Source organism: Pan troglodytes, chromosome 14 (assembly GCF_028858775.2).
Source record: "Pan troglodytes isolate AG18354 chromosome 14, NHGRI_mPanTro3-v2.0_pri, whole genome shotgun sequence".
NCBI classification, from domain to species: domain Eukaryota; kingdom Metazoa; phylum Chordata; class Mammalia; order Primates; family Hominidae; genus Pan; species Pan troglodytes.
In genome coordinates, this window is record NC_072412.2 from 53,383,686 (window position 1) to 53,407,942 (window position 24,257).

Sequence of the window (24,257 nt, forward strand, 5' to 3'; positions counted from 1 at the left end):
GAAACCAACACAGTCATGAACAAGTAGAGTTTCTTCACTCACCAGCAAGAGCCTCTCCCTTGAAGCAACATTGCAACACTCTTTGCCCCATAGTTCAGAATAAAAGAAAAAATACAAAAGGGCTTTTATAAAAAAGATTTATTTTACCTCCTAAACAGGAGACTTTGGGGCTCATACCAGCAGCTTCCTCCTCGTCTTGCATCATCATCACCACGACCATCACCACTACCACCATCACCACTATTAGTTACTGAGGTTTCCCCTTGTATATTATTTATCTATTGCTTATACAGACTATGCTAAAACCTAGCAGCTTAACAGTTTAAAACAACAGATGTTTATCATCTCACATAGTTTCTGAGAGTTAGGAATTTTGAAGTCATTTATGAGGTTCTTCTGGTTCAGGGGCTATCATGAGGTTGCAGTCAATCTGTCCATAGGGTAGGGGGGACAGGCTACAGCAATCCGAAAGCTCAACTGAGACTGGAGGATTCACTTCCAAGTTTAGATAGGTGACTGTTGATTGGAGACTTCAGTTCTTCATCATGTAGGCCTCTTCATAGAGCAATATGGAAGCTGGCTTTCCTCAAAGCGAATAATTCTAGAGAAAGTGAACAAGGCAGAAGTAACAGTGCCTTTCCATGACCTATTCTCCAAAGTGTTCGCCATCACTTCCACTTCTATCTGTTTCTTAAAGGCGGGTCACTAAATCCAGCTCACACTCAAGGGGAGAGGAATTAGGCTTTAACTCTTGAAAGAAGAAGTATCAGAGAATTTTTGTATATATTTTTATAATTCCATGTTATTTGGACTATGGTAAACATGATACATATATTTCCTAATGCGAAAGAAGTTATTTTGTTCATGCAACAAACATGTTGGATGCCTCTGTTCATGCAATAAACTTTTACTGTAGTCTTTACCTCCCCAGGAGTGAGTTCTGAGTGCCTGCTCTGTACAGGAGTTTTAACCCTTGATGGTTCTTTTAACTAGCCTATTATTTTCCTTATGGTACCTGTGAGGGTCTCTTCCTACAGACTTGCAATAGCATCTTCTTGCTTTTGTCCACAAAAACATCCCCACACTTAAATTTATTTCAAGCCAACTTAACTCATTATAAACTAGTACTTTAAGTCTGCACTTACATATAACATTTATAATTTAACCACTGTCTGCAGCAGAGATATAATACAACATACATAGTGGCTATTATTATCATTATCTTTATGCAAGTTGGTATCTTCTCAAAAATTTAAACACAGAGTTTCCATATGAACCTGAAATTCCACTCCTAAGCATATAACCAAGAGAAATACATATGTATATTCACACAAAAATCTGTAAATGAATGTTTATAGCACACTATTTACAATAAACAGAAAAGTGAAAACAAATTAAATGTCTATCAGCTTAAGGAAGAAGACAAAGATGGCCACTCTTACCACTTCTATTCAACATAGAACTGGAAGTCCTAGCCAGAAAAATTAGGCAAGAAAAAAAAATACAATGGATCCAAATAGGAAAGGAAGAATTAAAATTATCTGTTTGCAGATGATATGGTGTTATATATAGAAAGCCCTAAAGAGTATACCAAAAAACTGTTAGAACTAATAAATGAATTCAGTAATGTCACAGAATACAAAATCAACATACAAAAAATTAGTAGTGTTTTTATACACTAACAACGAACTATACAAATGAGAAATTAAGAAAACAGTCTCATTTAAATCAATATCAAGAAAAAAACAGGAATAAATTTAATGAGATAAAAGATCTGTATACTTAAAACTATAAAATGTTGATGAAAGAAATTGAAGAATAAATAAATAATTGGAAAGATATCATGTGTTCATGGATTGGAAAAATTGAAATTGTTAAATTGTCCATACTACCCAAAGTTATCTACAGATTCAATGCAATCCCTATCAAAATGGCAATGGCATTTTTCACAGAAACAAACAATTCTAAAATTTGTATGGAATCACAAAAGATTCTGAAGAGCCAAAGCAATCTTGAGCAGAAAGAACAAAGCTGGAGGCATCAAAGTATCCAATTTCAATATACACTACAAAGCTATGGTAATCAAAACATCATAGAACTGGCACAAAAGCAGACATATTAACCAATGGAACTGAATACAAAGCTCAAGAATAAATCCATGCATTTAAGGTCAATTGATCTTTAACAAAGTTGCCAAGAGTTCATAATACAGAAAGGACACCCTCCTCAATAAATGACGTTGGGAAAACTGAAAATCTACATGGAGAAGAATGAAATGGGACCCTTACCTCAAACCATATAAAATATCAACTCAAAAGTGAATTAAAGACTTCGATGTAAGACCTGAAACAGTAACACTACCAGAAGAGAACATAGGGGAAAAGCTCCACGGCATTAGTCTGGGCAATGATTTCATGGATATAACCCCAAAAGCACAGGCAATAAAAGCAAACATAGACAAATGGGATTATATCAAATTAAAAGGCTTCTGCACAGAAAAAGAAAACCAAGAGACAACATACAGGGTGGGAGAAAACGTTTGCAAACTACATACCTGATAAGGGGTTAATATCCAAAATACATAAGGAATGCAAGCAACTCAATAGAAAGAAAACAACCCAGTTTAAAAATGGGCAGAGGACCTGAATAGACATTTCTCAAAAGAAGACATACAAATGACCAACAGGCATATGTAGAAATGCTCATCATGACTAATTATCAGGGAAATGCAAATTAAAACCACAATGAGCTATCACCTCCCACCTGTAGAATGACTATTATCAAAAAGATAAGAAGTGTTGGTGAGGGTGTGGAGAAAGGGAACCTTTGCACACTATTGGTGGGAATGCAAATTAGTAGAGCCATAACTGAAAACTGTATGGGCATTCCAAAAAAATTAAAACTAGAACTACCATATGATCCAGCAATCCCACTGCTGTATACACATCCAAAGGAAATGAAATCAGCATGTTGAAGAAATATCTGCACTCCCATGTTCATCACATTACTCACCATAGCCAAGACATTAAATCGACCTAAGTGTCCATCAACAGGTGAACATATAAAGAAAATGTGATGTATATATAACATATATATAATATATACAGATATAGGAATATTATTCATCCTTTAAAAAGAAGGAAATCTTGTCATTGTAACAGCATGGATGAACCTGGAGGACATCATGCTAAGTGAAATAAGCAAGACACAGAAAGACAAATACCTCATGATCTCACTTATATGTAGAATCTAAAAAAAAACTGAACTCCCAGAAGCAGAGAATAGAATGATAGTTGCCAGGGTCGGGGGGGTGAAGGATAGTGGGAAACAGAAAAATATCGGTCAATGGGTACAAAGTTTCACTTAGGATAGTTCCACAGATCTATTATACAGCATGGTAACTATAGCTAATATTAATATATTGTATGCTTGAAAATTGCTGAAAGTAGATCTTAAATATTCTCACCACAAAAAAAAACTTTGTGACATGATTGATATGTTAATTTGCTTGTTTAAACCATGTCACTATGCATACATATATCAAATTACATTGTATGTGATAAATACTGCATATATCATTTTTATTTGTCAATTACACCTAAATAGAGCTGGGAAAAAATAAATGTCTAAAAACAGATGAATAGATCAACAAAATGTAGTATATGCCTCAACAAAATGTAATATATGCATGATATGGTTTGGCTGTGTCCCCACCCAAATCTCAACTTGAATAGTATCTCCCACAATTCCCATGTGTTGTGGGAGGGACCCAGGAGGACGTAACTGAATCATGGGGGCAAGTCTTTCCCATGCTATTCTCATGATAGTGAATAAGTCTCATGAGATCTGATGGGTTTATCAGGGGTTTCCACTTTTGCTTCTTCTCTCATTCTCTCTTGCTTCCACCAGCAAGAGAATGCCTTTCGCCCTCCACCATGATTGTGAGACCCCCTCCAGCCATGTGGAAGTGTAGGTCCAATTAAACCTCTTTTTGTTCTCAATTTTGGGTACGTCTTTACCAGCAGTCTGAAAACAAATACAGTAAATTGGCACCAGTAGAGTGGGGTGTTGCTAAAAAGATACCTGAAAATGTGGAAGGGACTTTGAAACTGGGTAACAGGCAGAGCATGAAACAGTTTGGAGGGCTCAAAAGAAGACAAGAAAATGGGGGAAAGTTTGGAAGCTCCTAGAGATTTGTTTAATAGCTTTGACAAAAATGTTGATAGTGATATGGACGAAAAGGTCTGGGCTGAGGTGGTCTCAGATAGAGATGAGGAATTTGTTGGGAACTGGAGCAAAGGTGACTCTTGTGTTTTAGCAAAGAGACTGGTGGCATTTTGCCCCTGCCCTAGAGATTTGTAGAACTTTGAACTTGAGAGAGATGATTTAGGATACCTGGTGGAAGAAATTTCTAAGCAGAAAAGCATTCAATAGGTGACTTGGGTACTGTTAAAGGTATTCAATTTTAGAAGGGAAACAGAGCATAACAGTTCAGAAAGTTTGCAGCCTGATGATGCAATAAAAAAGAAAAAACAATTTTTTGAGGAGAAATTCAACCCAGCTTCAGAAATTTGAATAGGTAGCAAGGAGCCTAATGCTAATCCCCAAGACCTTGGGGAAAATGTCTCCAGGCTATGTCAAAGACCTTCACAGCAGCCCCTCCCATCACAGGCCTGGAGGCCCAGGAGGAAAAAATGGTTTCATGGGCCAGGCCCAGGGTCCCCATGGTATGTGCAGCCTAGGGACTTGGTGCCCTGTGTCCCAGACACTCCAGCCATGGCTGAATGGGGCCAACTTAGAGCTTGGGCTGTGGCTTCAGAGGGTGGGAGCCCCAAGCCTTGGCAGCTTCCATGTGGTGTTGAGCCTGTGGGTGCACAGATGTCAAGAATTAAGGTTTGGGAACCTCTGCCTAGATTTCAGAAGATGTATGGAAACCCCTGGATGTCCAGACAAAAGTGTGCTGCAGGGGCGGAGCCCTCATGGAGATCCTCTGCTAGGGAAGTGCAGAAGGGAAATGTGGGGTCAAAGCCCCCACAAAGAGTCCCTACTGGGGTACTGCCTAGTGGAGCTGTGAGAAGAGGGCCACCGTCCTCCAGACCCCAGCGTGGTAGATCCACTGCTAGCTTGCACGATGCACCAGGAAAAGCCACAGACACTTAATGCCAGCCCATGAAAGCAGTCAGGAGGGAGGCTGTACCCTGCAAAGCCACAGAGGCTGAGCTGCCCAAGACCATGAGAACCCACCTTTTACATCAGCATGACCTGGATGTGAGACCTGGAGTCAAAGGAGATTATTTTGGAGCTTTAAAATTTGACTGCCCCGCTGGATTTCAGATTTGCATGGGCCCTGTAACCTCTTTGTTTTGGCCAATTTCTCCCAATTGGAAAGGCTGTATTTACCCAATACTTGTATTCCCATTTTATCTAGGAATTAACTAGCTTGCTTTTGATTTTACAGGTTCATAGGCCAGAAGTGACTTGACTTGTCTCAGATGAGACTTTGGACTGTGGACTTTTGGGTTAATGCTGACATGAGTTAAAATTTTGGGGGACTGTTAGGAAGGCATGATTAGTTTTGAAATGTGAGGACATGAGATTTGGAGGGGCCAGGGGTGGAATGATATGGTTTAGCTGTGTCCCCACCCAAATCTCAACGTGAATTATATCTCCCAAAATTCCCATGTGTTGTGGGAGGGACCCATGGGGGCATAATTGAAACATAGGGGCTTGTCTTTCCCATTCTATTCTCATGATAGTGGATAAGTCTCACAAGATCTGATGGGTTTATCAGGGGTTTCCACTTTTGCTTCTTCTTTCATTCTCTCTTGCTGCCGCCATGTAAGAAGCACCTTTCACCCTCCACCATGATTGTGAGACTGTCCCCAACCATGTGGAACTGTAAGTCCAATTAAACATCTTTTCGTGCCCAGTTTTAGGTATATCTTTATCAGCAGCATGAAAATGAACTAATACAATGCATAAAATAGAATATTATTCAGCAATTGAAAGTAATTAAGTGTTGACACATACTACAACATGGATGAACATTGGAAACATCATGCTAAGTGAAAGAAGCCAGTCACTAATGACCACATATTGTATGAGTCCATTTATATGAAATGTCCAGAACAGGCAAATCTATAGAGACAGAAAGTATATCAGTGGTTGTCTAGGGTTTAGGGGCAAGGGAGGAGTTGGATGGAAATAAGGAGTGACTGCTAATGAGTACAAGATGATGAAAATGGCCCCAAAATAGATAGTAATGATAGTTGCACAACTGTGAATATATTAAAAACCATTAAAATGTACACTTTAAATGGTGAATTGTATGGTGTGTGAATTACATCTCACAGATGTAATTAGAGCTCAGTTGAGCTGTTAAAAAATTTAAAATAAAAGATGAATGTAATGGTATAAGACCAAAAGGCAATATATATTAATATGTATTGTAGTCAGTTTATAAGACACTGAGCACCTGGTGTGTGCAAACCACCATCAGTAAAATTATGAAAAAATTTACAGTGCATGTTAAAAATAATTCATTCCATGATACTATATGAGTAGTTCAATGCATGCTATAGATGCCTAATAAACGAAGAAAAGGTTACTAACATTTCTTTTCTGCACAGGCACTTCTTCAGCTTTTTAAGTGAAGGAGAGAAATCACGTTGCATAAAATTAAAATGCTAATTGCTCAGCCTTAGCTGTATTTTGTAAAGAAGGTAAATAAACACAAGACTGTGATCAGAATCTATGGAAATCCTCAGAGAATATCAGAAGCAAATGAGCTGCTGGAGGATGTTTCCATACAGAATTAAACACTACCCTTTCAAGACTAACAATTGATTTATTTATAATTGCAGACTGTTAGTTGAAAAGGCTAAAAATTACTTCAAATTTAAGAATTTTCTAAAATTTTAGCTTTTACCTACTATCTCACAGTGAAAAAATTATTAGTTGAGAGACTTCACCTTGAAAGATGAGAAAATGAGGTGATTCATTCTCATTCTAATAATGAAGTAAAAACATCCCCTATTCAATGAGCATCTGAAATAGCCAATCCCCAAAGAAACTAAAAATTATGTTCAGTAACAACACATTATTTAACTCACCAGGGCATTTTGAGATAACACAGTGTAACTGAGATCTGTGCAAGGAAATTTGTCAGGCGAAAGCGTTTCTTCCTTAAGAAACACCTTTGGCAACCGAGATGGCAAAAAATGCATGTAAAATTGTGAGCATGTTTAGAGAATGACCCTGACTGATTCTGTAACTCTGTACAGATTAGTTTCCTTCCAGATCTTTAGTGGGGGCATTTCCAAAGGCTTCAAGCCAGATAGATGGCTTGATGGGAGAAGGTAGAAGTTTTAAATTTTTATATATTTCATATGTATTTATGTATAAAATATATAATTTATATATTTATAAATATTTTTCTATTTTTATCTATATATTTTTAATTTACTTATAATTTTTACATATTTATATTTACAACATATATGTGTGGGTGGGTGGGTGTGTATGTATGTGTATATATATTTGTGTGTGTGTGTGTGTATATGCATATGTCTCCAACACATCCTAGGTAAATTTTGAGTGGGGAAAAAGTCATAACATAAAGCTGGCTGTGCTTTTTGACCCACTAAGTCAGCACTTAATTTTCCCCTGAAAGTTTCTCAAACACCCTCATGTTAGCTTTTCATTTCACACATCCTCTACGGGAGACAGGAAGGAAAAGACTCAGCATCCCCTTTGTCACATGTGCTCATGGGTTATCTGAGATGCAAAATAAATGGGAGGGGACTGCCATATTGTCTCTCTATAATTTCATATTTGCAATTTTACCTAAGCAGTGACTTTGCTAAAAACCTTTTTAAAGTACTCCATTTCTAGGTGAGAACTGCCCTCACCCCTGTATCAACTGCTATAAACACCTATACTACTCAGTCATTTGATGTCTTTAATTAGCACCCCTCTGAGATTCACAAGACTGAGGTGCTCATACACATACAATACATAAAAAAGATCTAACTGGACTGTAAAGTAGGCAATAATTGGTTTCTGTCTCCCATGGGAGTGCAGCCCCCAGTGTACTTCATGAGTAAGTGTGAACAGCACCCTACTTTGAGGGTCTCCGAAGCCTATTTTACTCTGTGCCCAGCACCTTCCCTGCACTGGCTACAATTTAGTCTACATGTCCCACGATGACTCCCTGCTGCATGTACATTTCCAGGGTTTTCCTTGCTGTTTCTGACAAGTGATCACAGCAGCAAAGAGTATTAAATTTAAAATTATTAGGGATTCTTTTTCCTACCACCTTGAAACTACTTAACCTGAACATTTCTTAGGATAAGCTCAGAGTAAAACTCACCATTCCCTAATTCTGCAAAGAGAGACTCTGTTCTGAACAAGTTTTGTAAGGAAGGAAAAAAGAAAAAGAAATAAATTATTATTAAGCCTGTAAATGCCCGGCACTTTAAAAACAGGCATAGAAAAAAGTAAGGGTGTATGCCAAAATGATAGAAGTGATTATCTCTATGCAGCAGGATAAGAGGACTTTTTTATTTTCTTCTATGACTGAGCAGTATTTTCTAAATTTTCTATGAAAAAAAATGTATTTTGAAGTAAAATTTTTAAATGGAAGGGAGGGGAAGATTCCAGATAATAAAAGGAATTCTCACTTGCTCTCCCTAAAAATAATCACACTAGCTTTTTATTGTCTTTTTACCAGCTTTTCTCCTAACTGATGTGGATGGGAAACAGACGACGTTAACTAAAACTATTACAAATTTATTTGCTGTTTTTAATCCTGGTTTTACTTTGTTGGATGATTCTTTAGACACCTAAAGCCTTCCTGCTCTTCTCTTCAATTCCTGTAGGGAGAGTCACCCAGGCTACTCCCTCCCTGTGTTCTTGGTCCTCCCCTGAACCAGGAAAGGGTTCCCCTTACAAGAAGTATCAGGAACTCCACACTACATTTGCAGTCTCCTCAAGCCCCTGGAAAATGCCCCCACCCCATCCAGTGAGGGGTTTATATCTCAAATGCCAGAGAAGCTCTAAAGGGGAATCTCCCTATACACACAATTTCAGCCTCCTCAAAGTTCACAGGAATGATGGTCACTTCAAGCCACTGTCCCACTCATGTGAAAGAATTGGATATCCAGGGATCTTCTCATGTGGGCTTGCTCTTGTACTCCCAAAGAAAGAGAATTTAGCACCTGTTCCAACAAAACTTTAAACAAGCCAGTGTTAATCTACAGGGAAAAGACCAGGAGGAAAGAAGAATGAAATGAACATTATTTAGAAACCTTCTATTAAGACTGCAGAAAGCTATTTTATCTGAAGACAGGAACCTCCCTGGGTTGGGGGCAGACTCCTGGGTACCACCATACCTAATATTTCAAATGGAGTCCCCTACAGCTTAAGTAGGACACAGACTAATTAAAACTCTGAAAAGAAAAAACAACCAAACTATGCCAAGATTAAACAATATCTATAAGGAGAAACTTGGGAGGTACTAATCTCTCTAATAGGAAAACGGAATAAATCCTTGGCAAGGTAATACTTTCAGTGAAGAAAGTAAATTATTCAAAAAAAACCTAAGGAAATTTTAGGATTCTAGCTGGAGAAAAAAGAAGACCTTAGTTCTAGAGAAAGCCGGGTTGAGGCCGCTACTTACTGAAGTTCTTTGTAGCAAGCAGAGACAACATAGCCTACGTTCTCATCCCAGAAGATATCAGGTGCCCTCAAAGTAGGGTCTTCTCCAGAGAAAGAAGTTTTGAAGAATTACAGGTCTAAAGACCCTAATCCCAACCCCTTGGCACCCGGTATGTTTTAGAATTCTGAATTGTGGGGATTTTAGGAAAGAAATCTGGTGCATAATTAACAATATTATATAACTTCTGCAGTGGGATCTGGGGCAACACCCCGTTAATCTTTCTTAAGCAAAACATACGAAGATCCACACTAAGTGGGACAAATAAAGGATATACATAAATAGACTCACATCAGTTCAAGTTTTGCTGCCAGAAAAGTTGTGGAAAAAAGAATTCAATTTTATGAGGTTTTTGGATTTCAGAAATGTGACTCAGGGATTATGGACCTGTACATTTTTTAAATGTCTGTCTTTCCCAGCAGAGACTGAGATCAATGCTTTATTTATCTTCCCCAGTTTCTAGATTATGACTGGTGTTCAGTAAACATGTTGGATTTAATTGATTAATTCTCGGGCTGTGAGCCTCTCTCCCATTTGCTAGTGGCTGTTCCCTAACGAGCCACTGGACACCCATGGAGGGCCAAATTGCAAGAACAGGGTACTCAGCTCAAATGTACTCTTCTTTGAATTGAAGTAATTAAAGACAAGTAAATGTTATGCCTAATTTTAATCCATTATTTTCCAATTCCAAGTACTTCCATTGTTTAAGCCACCCAAGGATTATAAAGACCAATAATTAGATATTTGCAATATTGTCTTGTTTGAGGATTTGGTGACAATATTCTGGAAAACACTGCAACAATGACAAGAATGTCCCATCTGGTTCCCATAATTATTCATTCTTGTCTCTTTGAATGTACTGGCCTGGAGACAAAGGTAATACTAAAGGCATAATAAGAATAGCAGTTCCGTCACACACCCACGGCAGACGCAATTCAGTCCCCATTTCTCCTCTCGGCCAGGTTTCCATGCAGGGCCCCGTGCAAGTGGCCACGTGCACGTTTCCCACTCACCGCTGCCAACCAGACGTCTTCCTTATAGACCCGCCTCCTCTTTGTCTTCCTGCCAGTCACTGCTGCTCTGGCTGGAAATAGATGTGTCAAGTTGTTCTCTAGATTTCAGGTCCTTTAGCATATGGGACAAGGTCATCCTTCTTTCTCAGTCATACAGGCAGTATAATTAGTCTTATCTTTCACTCCATGAGAATTAGAATGCAACTTTAAACTTTAAAGCAAGGAGAACAACATGGGTTTACTGTTAAATGCCCAAAGCAACATGGACGTCAGAAAAGACAGCCACAAATAGAGCATCAGCATTTAAACACCCAGACCAACTAGATATGTCTATCTGCTATCACGTAAGACCGGTCCTTTCACATACAGAGTTGCTTGATCTAGAAAATGCCATATGAAGACATTTAAATCTAGAGAACAAACACATTTACTCTCTAATGACAATATTGCAAATTTTTTAAAGTCACCCCAAGATTGCTTTACTTAGTAAAATGCCTCACATGTATTTTTTGCTTTTTTTAAGTTATTTATAGAATAGGTGATACATGTACAGAGTTTTTAAATGGAAGCAATTAGGCCAGGCGAGGTGGCTCACAAGTGTAATCCCAGAGCTTTGGGAGGCTGAGGTGGGAGAATTGCTTGAGGCCAGAAGTTTTGAGACCAACCCAGGCAAAATAACCAAACCCCACCTCAAAAAAAAAAAAAAAAAGAATGTAAGTGTGGTGGTGGTAAGTGGTGCCTGTAGTCCCAGCTACTCTGGATGCTGAGGTGAGAGGATTGCTTGAGCCCAGGAATTTGAGGCTGCAGTGAGCTATGATTGCACCTCTACACTCCAGCCTGTGTGACAAAGCAAGACCCTGTCTCTATTCATAAATAATAAAAACAAAATAGAAGCAATTAAATATTGCTTAAGTTAAATGTAGTGGAAATTAAGTCTCAGCTCCCACTCCTGTCCCAAAGGCCCCAGTTCCTCTTTCCAGAGGCAACTACTGTGACCAGATTGTAGATTATTCCCAAAGTATTCTCTACATATACAAGTGTATATCACCTTTTCAATATAAACTCTATCACACCACACACACTGTTATATATTTTGTTCCTTTAAGTGCATTGAAATGGTTAATTAGGAAAGATTCTCTTCACCCCAGAGTCAGACAGGACTCCAGGATTTTCCCATCCCTTCTCAACAGTTAGTCCCACTCTGGTTAACTGGACGGGGAGGGAAAACTGGGAGGGGCAGGCATCTAGAACACCACCACCTTCTACAACAGGTCTGGCAGCAGGTAAACAAAGGTACTGCACGTTCCATCCAGAGGATTCAGCAAAAAGTACCCAAAAGACAAAAGGCTGCAGACAGTCTACATCTGGAGGACAGAGTGACAGACTTCTGTTCCAGGATCAGGGGAAGGAGCAACCTGGCTGTCCAGGTGCACAGGCAGAAAGCTGGCATTTGGCAGCCTTCCAGCAGGCTGTGGGGCTCACAACTCGAAGTGGGTCCTGGGGAGGGGACTGACAAGAAGACAGAGGCCCAGTGTTGAGGATGTGAACTCGGGCACAGGGAGGACACAGAAGCCAATGCCCAAGCAAGCACACAAGGGATGTGGAACCTCAAACAGATTATTAGGACTGTGACATGAGGTTAGAAGGGGGCTAATGCCAAATCCCTCAGTATATAGCTAGATCTCCTAGAATCAGACCCCAAAAGCTGAGAGTACAGCTGGCGCATGTGTTGAGTGGCTTCTGGAGAGGCAAAAGGAGGCAGGAACCAGGCAGCACCAGGCCACAGCAATCCAGGCTCCATCATCCATCCTCATACCATTGTCACTATCCCCTAACTAGTTCCTCATCCACAAAATGAGGTTTAACCACCTTATCTATAAGGTCCCTTCCAACTCTAATTATCTGTCCTCCCCTCCTGAAATAATTTATCTTTCCAGTTTTCCCAACTGTCAGCTGGCAACTTAATAACCTTTATGTATGAGCCTGTCACCCTCCTCTGCAACAGACACACACATTCAGAACTCTTCATGGGCTCACAATGCCTACAGCTGAAGCCCTCAGTGCAGCATTCAGGGTATTCAAGTTCAATGCTTCCTAACTAACCCCAATAGGTGGTGCTATGGGTTGAATTATGACTCCCAAAAAGACACAGCAAAGTCCTAATCCCCAAAAACTATAATTGTGACCCCTTAATTGGAAATAGGGGCTTTGTGGATACAATTCAGATGTAAGTTAAGATAAGGTCATACTAGAGTAGAGTGGGCCCTTCATCCAACATGACTGGTGGGAGTCCTTATAAGAAGACACTGAGATACACATACACAGACAGAAGACAATGTATGGAATGAACCCTCCATAAAAAGCCCTAAGTCATACAGTTCTGAGAGCCTCTGGGTTGGTAAACACACCGAGATGCTGGAAAATGGTGCATCCCAACTCCACAAGAGCAGAAGTTTCTGTGCTTGGGACCCTTCTGGACCACACTTTATATACTTCTTCATCAGGCAATTCATCTGTATCCTTTACAACTCAACCATTAAATGTAAGTAAAGTGCCTTCCTAAGTTGTGAGCCATTTAAGCAGATTACCAAACCTGAGGGTTGTGAGAATCCCCAATTTATAGCCTGTCAGTCAGAAATACAGTTGGCCTGGGACTTGCAGTTGGCATCTGAAATGGGACAGTCTTGTGGGATTGAGCCCTGTCAAAGAGTTAGAAAAGTGGTGTTGGAAAAGATATTATGTATTTGGTATCAGGAGGTGAAAATCCTCTGATTTGGTGTCAGAAGTGATGTGATTTAAAAAAAACCCACTCAATATTTAAAAAGAAATCGATGATTCAATGGTATTAAAGGATTACTACTTTCAAGAAAAATATAAGGAAAATGATAAGAAAATTTATCAAAAAAATAAGAAAAAATTTATCAAAATTTATCAAAAATAAGAAAAATACTCTGTGACTCTTCATTAGGTATTCCAAGTTTATGTTCGATATCTCTAATACAATGAAAGAAACCCTATTGAAAAGATATTTTATTCTTTACCGTATTTCAAAAAGAAAATTGATCGTTTAAATGTAGAATTCAAGGTAAGATAATTACTAGAAAGTTTACTACGAAAAATAGTGAATTGAATGCTAATGTGTAAGGTGACTCATGAAACCAAATGTAAATTACCAGAAATATGTTTCTTTGGAGCCAAAATAGTATCTCATTTTGGAATAATATGCATTTTAAAAATCTAAAATAATGATTAAAGGAACTCTAATAGGCAATTGATTTAGAAAGTCTGATAACATCCCGCCAACTTATAGATGTTATTGGACTAGGAGAGGTGAGTGGACATTTATCAGCAGACTAGTACTAATGACCATCTGATTTACCTAGATCCTAATTTCCTTCTCACTAAATTATTTTATGAGTAGTGCAGCTCCTAGAATCAAATATCTTAGATTAGAAAAGACCTTGAAAGTTGTATCATCCAATCTCATGCCCAGTGTAGAATTCCTGCCACTTCCTCCCTGACATGCCCATCAAATCTTTGCCTAAATATAGCTGACAACAGTCTCTGCTTTGAAAATCATCTACTCCATTGCTGGGTTAGGAAAATAGGGACCCTAGTACCTGTTCCAAAGGGGGCATCCCAAAGGAGAAAGCCCAAAAAGAGGCCTCTCAACATTATCACCTGGCCCTCAGCTTTCAAACCTCAATAGGAAGATTGCACATCAGAAAAAAGATGAGTGGTGATTCTTTACCAGAACTGGTTTCACTAACCAGGTCAGTCAGCCCTCTCATTTCAGTAACCGCTCCCTCAAGTCCTAGGAACCACCTATCTGACAGTACACCTTGGCATTTCCTTCCACATGAGGTTACCTCCAAGCATCACCAGTAAGATCAGAAGACCCTGAAAACACCATGAGTTTGGCCTTTGCTCTCATTACCAGCACATTCTTATACAAAGGCTTTGGGAATGGAAGAGCTGGACTGGGGGTCCTGAGGTTAACCTGAATGGATTTCAGGATGACAGCTCTTAGGTCATTCCACAGGCATACAGATATTTGACCAGGGAAGTAGTCTGCATCTTTTCACGTTAAAATGAGGCCTTAAGCAGGATAGGTTATAAAGAAAAAGGTTAAAAGGCCTTATATTAGTTTTTTTGTTTTGTTTTTGTTTTGTTTTTTGTTTGTTTGTTTGTTTTTGAGACAGGGTCTTGCTCTGTCATCTAGGCTGAGTGCAGTGGCACAATCACAGCTCACTCCAGCCTCGACCTCCCAGGCTTAAGCAATCCTCCCACCATATCCTCCAACGTAGTTGGAACTACAGGTGCAAGCCACCACACCCAGCTAATTTTTGTACTTTTTGTAGAGACAAGTTTTGCCATATTGCCCAGGCTGGCCTCAAACTCTTGGCCTCAAACAATCTACTCACTTCAGCCTCCCAAAGTGCTGGGATTACAGGTGTGAGCCACCATGCCAGGCCTCCTATTATATATTAGTTTTCTATGCTGCATTAAAAATTGCCACAAACTTGGCAGCTTAAAACAACACATATTTATTATCTCACTATTTCTGCAGCTTAGGATTCTGGGCACAGCTTATATGGGTCCTCTGTAAGCTGCTACCAAGATGTCCACCAGGGCTCAGGTCTCCTCTAAAGGCACAACTGGCAACAAATCTTCCAAGCTCACTGGGGCTGTTAAATAGAATCCACTCCTTTGCCCTGGTCAGCTCCTAAGCACTGCCACTCGCAGCTCCCAAAGGCCACTCACAGTTCCTTGCCACATGGCCCTCTCCATTGCCTTCTCATAGCATGGCCAATTGTTTCTTCAAAGCCCGCAGGGGGAAGAGCAAGTCCACTTGCAAGGATTCTTACATAATCTGACATGATCACCATCACCGTTGCCACATTCCACTGGTTAGAAGCAAGTCACAGACCCCACCCAAACTCACGGAGGGGGTTTACAAGGGTGTGGACACCAAAAGGTGGACTTGAGAGGTATCACCTTAAAGTTAGCCCACCACAAGCCCAAGAATCTTTATTTTTTAAAGTACCTCAGTGATGTTGATGTTTAACCAGGTTTCAGAATATTGTTATAAGGTACAGCAGAGGAGGCAAAATAAGGGGGAGATTATTTTAATGTTGTGGTTTGCAAACCTTGACTGCACCTTAGAATCACCTAAGGAGTTTTCAGCACTCCCATGACAGGGGGCACTCCAGACCGGTTGAATCAGAATATCTGCGGGCGGCTCAGGTTTCTTTTTTTAACACTTTAGGTGATTCCAAAGTGCAGCCGAGGCTGTGAATCACTGTTTTACCTGCACAATGAGGAATTGGAGTCAATCTTAATGGGAAAAGGGCAATATTTGGAGCAAGTTTTGAAAACCAGTGTTTTGAAAACCAGTCTTAATGGGAAAAAGGCAATATTTGGAGCAAGTTTGAAAACCAAGATGTTTTCTAGGTGAGAAGAAGGAGTGGCAAGAGATAAGGCAGGAACATTTGCAGTGATTTAATGAAGCTGGTGGATTCAAAGAAAGAAATGGATTCGAGAAATACTTAGGAGGTAACACTGATTAAGACTTTGTGCCAAATGTGAGGCTAACCAAGAAGGAGGAACCTCAGATAACTCCCAGATCTTGGGTTGAGACACCTCGAGAGCACAGGAGCCACTAACTAAAAAAAGAATCAAGAGGAGAAGCTGGTTGGGGGACAGGGAAGGTGGAGAAGATGATCAGCTCAGGTCTAGATACGTCAAGTTGCACACATTTTTAAAGGAGATTTAAATTAACTTGAATTAATTATTAATTAATTGAAATTAAAATGAATGTTTTTTTGGTTTGCTAAATTCAGTTAATATAGATTGGGCACTGCCAACATTTTCCCAATTAATTTATTCTCCTCTATTTTCCATAGCACTCAGCTGCCCAGTGCAGAGCCATGTAAATTCCATATCTGCCTCTGACTTCCTTTCCTCTAGGGTCATTTATTCTTTCACTAGTGGCATAACCTTTGGATGCCCCTTCCCATCACTAAATGTCAAGCAACTGCTTTGCAATGCTAAGTACTGAAATCTTCATATGTGCTGATGTAGCAATTATTAGGTGTAAGGTTTTTCAGAACCGTAAAAAATGAATTGTTTGTAAAAAGCCTCTTTAATGTGTTCGAGTTGAGCTCTTCAGTTCCACTTTCTGAAGGCTTCCACTGAAATGAAGAAAAAGTTCCCTGAAGCCCTCAGAATAAGTCATCAGTCTTAAGCAAACAACCAGCTTAAAACTATTTTGCTCTAGGATGGAAATTTTTCACCCTAGGGCTTAACACACAACTACCGAAGGTATGATGTTGTCACAAAGTAGGAAAGCTAGAGATATTTTAGACTTCTGTAATCCTGGTTACAGTCAAATGTTGATGAATGAATATCTCTAAAATTTACAGAAGCTAGAGTGGTAAGCTATGTCATGTGGTGTTTAATTATCCAACTAGTCCACACCAACATTCACTGGCTTATCTAAACATTAATCAGGAGTCTGACTAGTGTAAAACCTTGGGAGAATTTATGCTTTTGCACATAAGAATTTGGCCTAAAAACTTCTCACAGTCTTGAAGTGTTAGCAATTGCTGACCTTTAATGATCCAATGAAAACAGTATTATAACTATTGCTTCCTCTTATAGTGTCCATAATAAATGTTCAGTAAAAAATTTATTACCCAGCATTTCTATTCTAGTCATTTTCTTAAGCATTTTATCCTAAAATATAGTTTTTTAGTTCTCCTCCAAGGGAAAGAAAACCTCTTTCCAAAATTAAAAACATAATATTTGGACAACAAAAGACATTTAAAATACCACCTGAAGGTTTTGAAGAGAATAAAAAAATTGCATTGACATTCTTTTCTCTTTACTTATGAAAATAGAACACATTTTAAAACCCAACTCCAAGTTTTAGATGGTCTTTAATGTGAAAGGAAATTTCCACAAAAGATATTGCTAACTGAAAGCTCTTGGAAAGAGTAATAAATTGTGATTAAATAATACATTCACATAATCATTATTAAGAATGTTATTCAGTAGTCAGAAAATATATTTTACTACAAAATAAAATGATAAGGTGTTTATTGACAAGATTAGTTTGGGAAATGAAATAAATCTTCCCATTAATTAGATGAATATTATACTGTAAAATTCCCATAGACTAAGTGAATATGAGTCAATAAGAAGCCAATGACTGAAACTGGACCCTTCCTTACACCTTATACAAAAATTAACTCGAGGTTGATTAAAGACTTAAAACGTAAGGCCTAAAACCATAAAAATCCTACAAGAAAACCTAGGCAATACCATTTAGAACACAGGCATGGGCAAAGACTTCATGTCTAAAACACCAAAAGCAATGGCAACAAAAGACAAAATTGACAAATGGGATCTAATTAAACTAAAGAGCTTCTGCACAGCAAAAGAAACTATCATCAGAGTGAACAGGCAACCTACAGAATGGGAGAAAAGTTTTGCAATCTATCCATCCGACAAAGGGTTAATATCCAGAATCTACTAAGAACTTAAACAAATTTACAAGAAAAAAACAACCCCATCAAAAGGTGGGCAAAGGATATGAACAGACAATCTCAAAAGAAGACATTTATGCAGCCAACAAACAAGAAAAAAAGCTCATCATCACTGGTCATTAGAGAAATGCAAATCAAAACCACGATGAGATACCATCTCCCACCAGTTAGAATGGCGATCATTAAAAAGTCAGGAAACAACAGATGCTGGAGAGGATGTGGAGAAATAGGAAGCTTTTACACTGTTAGTGGGGGTGTAAATTAGTTCAACCATTGTGGAAGACAGTGTGGCGATTCCTCAAGGAACTAGAACTAGAAATACCATTTGACCCAGCAATCCCATTACTGGGTATACACCCAAAGGATTATAAATCATTCTACTATAAAGGCACATGCACACATATGTTTATTGTGGCACTATTCACAACAGTGAAGACTTGGAACCAACCCAAATGTCCATCAATATAGACTGGATAAAGAAAATGTGGCACATATACACCATGGAATACTATACAGCCATAAAAAAAGTGAGTTCATTTCCTTTGCAGGGACATGGATGAAGCTGGAAGCCATCATTCTCAGCAAAGTATCACAGGAACAGAAAACCAAATACCGCATGTTCTCACTCATAAGTGGGAGTTGAACAATAAGAACACATGGACACACAGAGGGGAACATCAGACACCGGGGCCTGTCGCGGGGTGGGGGGCTAGAGGAGGGATAGCATTAGGAGAAATACCTAATATAGGTGATGGGTTGATGGGTGCAGCAAACCACCATGGCACTGTATACCTATGTAACAAAACTGAACGTTCTGCATATGTTCCTCAGAACTTAAAGTATAATAAATATATATATATTTTTAAAAACACAAAATAATAAAAATAATAAAAATTTTAAAAAGAAGCCAAAGTGGAAAATCAAGCCTTTAAACTTTTTCATTTGTAAAATACTTCATATTTTCAAAATACCTTCACACCATTATCACATTTTATCTTAATAACATCTCTATGATAGGTAGATGCTCATTGTTCAGAAAAAAAAGAGGGGAAATGAGGTTTGCTAATAGACCAATAAGCTTTGCAAACTCCCTCCTTTGAAGTGGGTCAAGGTGAAAGCATGCAGGGGTATTTCCTATATAATGAGGATGATCACCCTCATTATATCAGCCTGAGGTCATTGTTGAGCCACTACACATAAAAACCTATTTCAAAGCTTCTTTCCTCCTCACCAAACAGCAAGTAGAACACATGAGACTCTGATTCACTCTTCAGAATCCTTCAGAAAGGATTTCTGATTTCCTTCAGAAAGGAAAAGATATTGTCTATTCTCTAATATTTCATTTTCAGTAGCATCACTGTTTACGTGTGACAGTCTACTTCTTCACAATGATTTCCCGTTTTTCCTGCTTTATCCTTCGTCTTCAACTTTAGGCAGACCATCTCAAAGCTCAAGAGAACCCTGAGTGATTTCTAGTTTTTCAGACTTCCAGAAAAATGAAATACAAAGAGAACCAAAATAGAATTGCAAATTTATGATTTAAAAAGTAATACTTTTAAGCAAATATGCATATAAAAAGACACTCAACATCATATGTCATTAGGGAATTTAAAATAAAACAACAATGAGATACCATTACACACCTATTGGAATGGCCAACATCCAAAACACTGACAATACCAACAGCTGGCAAGGATGAGCAACAAGAACTCTCATTCATTCATTCTAATTCTGGTGAGAATCCAAAATGATACAGCCACTTTGGAAGAAAGTTTGGCAATTTCTTACAAAATGAATGTACTTTTACCACATAATCCAGCAATCATGCTCCTTGATATTTACTTAGATGAGATAGAAATTTATTTCCACACAAAAATCTCTACATCGATGTTTATAGAAGCTTTATTCATAATGGCCAAAACTTGAAAACAATCAAAATGTCTTTCAGTAGGTGAGTGGTTAAATAAACTGTGATACATCCATACAATGAAATACTATTGGGTGCTAAGAAGAAATTAGCTATTAAGCCATGAAAAGACATGGAGGACACTTAAATGCATATTACTAAGTAGAAGAAACAAATCTGAAAAACTATGTGATTCCAACTCTAAGACATTTTGGAAAAGGTAAAACTACAGAGAGGTAAAACGATCAGTGATTGCCAGGGGCTTAAGGGGAAAGAGGTAGAGAGAGGTGGAACATGGAGGATTTTTAGGGCAGCAAAATGACTCTGCATGATACTATAATATTGGATACATATAATTGTACATTTGCCAAAACCCATACAGTGTACAACTCTAAGAGTAAATTCTAATGCAAACTATGGATTATGGGTGATAATGACATGTCATTGTAGATTCATCGATTGTAACCAGTCTTGTGGGGGGTGTTGATAATGGGGAAAACTATGCATGTGTCGGGGCAGGGAATATGGAAACTCTGTGTACTCTCCACACAATTTTGCTGTGAATCTAAAACTGCTCTGAAAAATAATCTATTCAAAAAATTAATGCTTATAACATGTACATACACACACACAAAAATACAAATGTATGTAAAACTCCATTGAGAGATAACATCAAAGCTCTTAATTTGAGGCCCATAGCAATTAGTATTGGTAGTTGCAAACAATACTTTCTGGTTTAAACAGAAGGTAATTTATTAAAGGATATGGTTAGCTTGCAGAATTTCTAGAGAAACCAAAGAATTCCATCTAAATGGTGCATATCTTGAAACCATCCACAAGCAATAATCACAGGAAAGACTAGCCACCTTGGCCACCAGCCACTTGTCCCAGAACACACATGGGACTGGATGCCAAAACTCTGCCACAGGAGCCCCAGAAGAACCAGATACCTCCACCATCGCTTACCAGATGGTCAGTCTTCCCACAGCTGCCTCCTTATGTTACTTCTCTATCCAAGTCTTGCACGGATGTATCTGACTGGAAGTACCTGAATCACATTCTTCCAAATAGCCTAGAACAAAAATTTTTTAATCTATCATGAAATGGTGAGACTACCAACATGGGAAACTATCAAAATGCTGGAAATCTAGAAAGTATCTCAAATCTCAAGTTATAGTAAACAGACGTAGTATGGAACAAGTTAAACCTGAAGAAAATCCAAAAGAGCCCAACAGAGAACTAGATGTGGGAATCTGTAGCTAATTGGAGAGGTTAAGCATGGAGATATACAGATAAGGAATCATAGTATATGGTGATAGTTAAAACCTAGAGAGCAGATGAGAGAGACCAGGAAGAGAACATTCAGTGAAAAGAACAAAGACCAAGGCTGAAGCCTTTGGAATCACCAGTGTTTAAGGGTAAGATGGCGTAAGATAATTCATGAAGGAGATGAAAATTGATGAAGGTCCTCAGCTTTCAAGAAGAATGGAGTATCAAGGTTCAAAATCAGCAAAGCATTCCTGTAAGATAAGGACTGAAAAATCCCTGTTGGATTTGGAGATCTAGAGACAGCTGGTGAGCACCATGAATGTACCTGCATTCTAACACTACCATGGTACATCAAAATGGTCTGTTTTGTTGGCTCCTCTCTTAGCCTGTTATCTTCTAAAAGGCAGGAATGATGTCTCATTTAACTCAGAATCTCAGCACCTAATACAGTAGATGGAACAGGAAATTCATTAAAGATGTGTTGATCCTAACTGAACTGAGACCTGAGGTTTCCCTTTGAAAGTTCATCCAAGAAGCTAACAGTGAAATTCCTAAGCATTCAAATCTTTGTGCTTCTTGACACCCTGACTTGCCAACTTCTCTGATCCAGAATTACTCATTATTAGCTCCTAATATCACAAGTTTAAATGAGACCCCCCTTCCTTGCTTTTTGGAACCTTTCAAATAAAATAATTACCTTCTCTTTAACAAGGTAATGATAATTAAAACAATAATAGCAGAAATAGCACTCACCTGTAGAGTACTTTACATTTTACAAAGTATTTTAATACTCATAATTCCCATTCAATAAAAATAACAGCCCTGTGAAATGAGTATTTTTATTTTCCCTATTTTGTGACTGATCTAAAAATCACTCATACTTAGAGGTTCCTGCTGGACTCACCAAGGTCCTCTGGCTTCAAATCTCAAGCTCGTTTCTCTCTGCCACACTAGCTGGGATGGCCCACAAAGATGTTGGTTCCGTCATTTTATGCCTCCAGGCTCATATGTGATTAGCATTTGGAGATATAATTTATCAGTTGGCATCTGTTGCTGGAGATACTGAGAGTGGATATTAGTCATTTCAAGGGATTCAATTTAAACCTAGTGAGTGAGATGATTTCTTAAACTCTTGGAGGAAGATGTTGAAAGACTCACATCTTGATATATTGAAGAGGGAAGAGATTTTTCTAAGTATTTGGGAATCAGGATTCCAACCTGGCCAGTTGACTTGACCTTTGAGTTCCTTCTTACATTTAGGAGAATGATGATGTGGGTAGGACCCAGGGTAAATTATTAGGACTACTGGGGTTGGTGGTAGGTTCTGCTTCACCAGGTTCTGATGATACTGCAACTGACCAAGGAACCCAAAATTCCAGGGTTACAGCAATAGGGATAACGAAAGTAACTGCTGCTGCCCTTGTTTTCCCCAAGTTTTACAAATACTTGCTCTTGTGTCTCGCTCTCTCTCTCAAATTTGAGCACAAAACTCAATTTCAGGCTATATGGTTCAGTATCAGATAGCCCAGAACAACAAAAAAAAAGCAGGAGAAACTGGGCAATTTCATTCAAAGCAAATCAAGCAAAGCTGTAACCTGAGCTTTTTTCTTCCTTAAAGGTGTTAAAAATCCTTCAGTACCTCAAGTGGATAGGAAATTAAGATTACATTCTTTGATTTTAAAATAAATTCAGTTTCTTTCCAAAATTCAGCTCTCAGGATGGCTCAACTCATAGCTCCTTCCTAATGTAAATGAATTCAAAAGCAAGACATGCTGGGATGGGAGGGCAACTTGGAGGCCAGCAAAGTGGGGTATGAGGAAAAACTAGGCAAAAACTTGTAGCAAGGGGCCCAGTAGCAATGGCTGGCCAGGGAGAGCTTAGCCAAATGGTCTAAAGTATCCAAAGAATGTGGTTAGTCCAGATATGGCCCTGGGACTGTAACCTGGCAGCCAGGGCAAGTCATGGAGTGAGCCCATGGGTCAGAGGATAATGCAAAATTGGGAAGAGCTGCATCAGCATCCTGGAAAAGAGCAGAGAAACAACATAGTAGAGAGCTCTGCCATTGAGCCAGAGAAACGTGGCTTGAAATTCAGCTTTGCTCTTCCTTAGCTGTGTAACTGGGGCTCCTCTTGAACCAGTTTCTTTTTTATAATGAGGGATGTTCATACCTTCCTTTTATGATTGCTGTGAGAATTAAAGAAAATATTTGTAAAGCACCTTCTATAATACTTCTACAAAACAAACACAAAATGGATGTAAGCAATTATAATTATATAATGATCTGTCCTTTCACCACAGCCACTAACAGTAGCTGGGAACATGGAGAATACAGAGAACGTTAGCCAAAATTAAGAGGAATTATATCAAGATTGGGGTTTGGAAACTTGAAACGGTATTTATTCCATAAATACATGAGGAGCTGCATATTACCCCAGGCATTGGGGGATTTTTCCTTAAACAAAAAATACCAAATAACACATAAGAACAGTTATTATTACTTTTAACATCCCCCTAGTAGAGACTCTTATGGATAAATTCCAGCTTAGTTAGGAAAGGAAAGATGGATGTGCAAGTATAAGATGCAGCCACGCATTATAAATCATTTCTGACCAAAAGGGCTGTCTAAAGTGAAACTGGCCACTACATCTGATCACAAATTACTTCCAAAGACACATAGAATAATTGGAGATTAAGATAAGAAAGATCGCCTGTAGGAGAGAGTATAGGTTCTGAGTTGTTTCTCTTAAAAGTTTTGATACAGATTTTTCTGAATAGGTCTCCATCCTGAAGAGCAAACCATCAAT

The 24,257-nt window shown here is 38.6% G+C and overlaps 1 long non-coding RNA gene across 1 annotated transcript; it reads right to left on the reverse strand.

The window, feature by feature from the left end:
- Window positions 1-127: 127 nt before the first annotated feature.
- On the reverse strand, window positions 128-23,756 carry LOC134808195 (uncharacterized). Its single transcript, XR_010150699.1, has 3 exons — window positions 22,358-23,756; window positions 21,151-21,256; window positions 128-601 (listed from the first exon to the last, which is right to left on the reverse strand). It is a non-coding gene; the product is annotated as an uncharacterized LOC134808195 (long non-coding RNA).
- Between the last annotated feature and the right edge of the window lie 501 nt (window positions 23,757-24,257).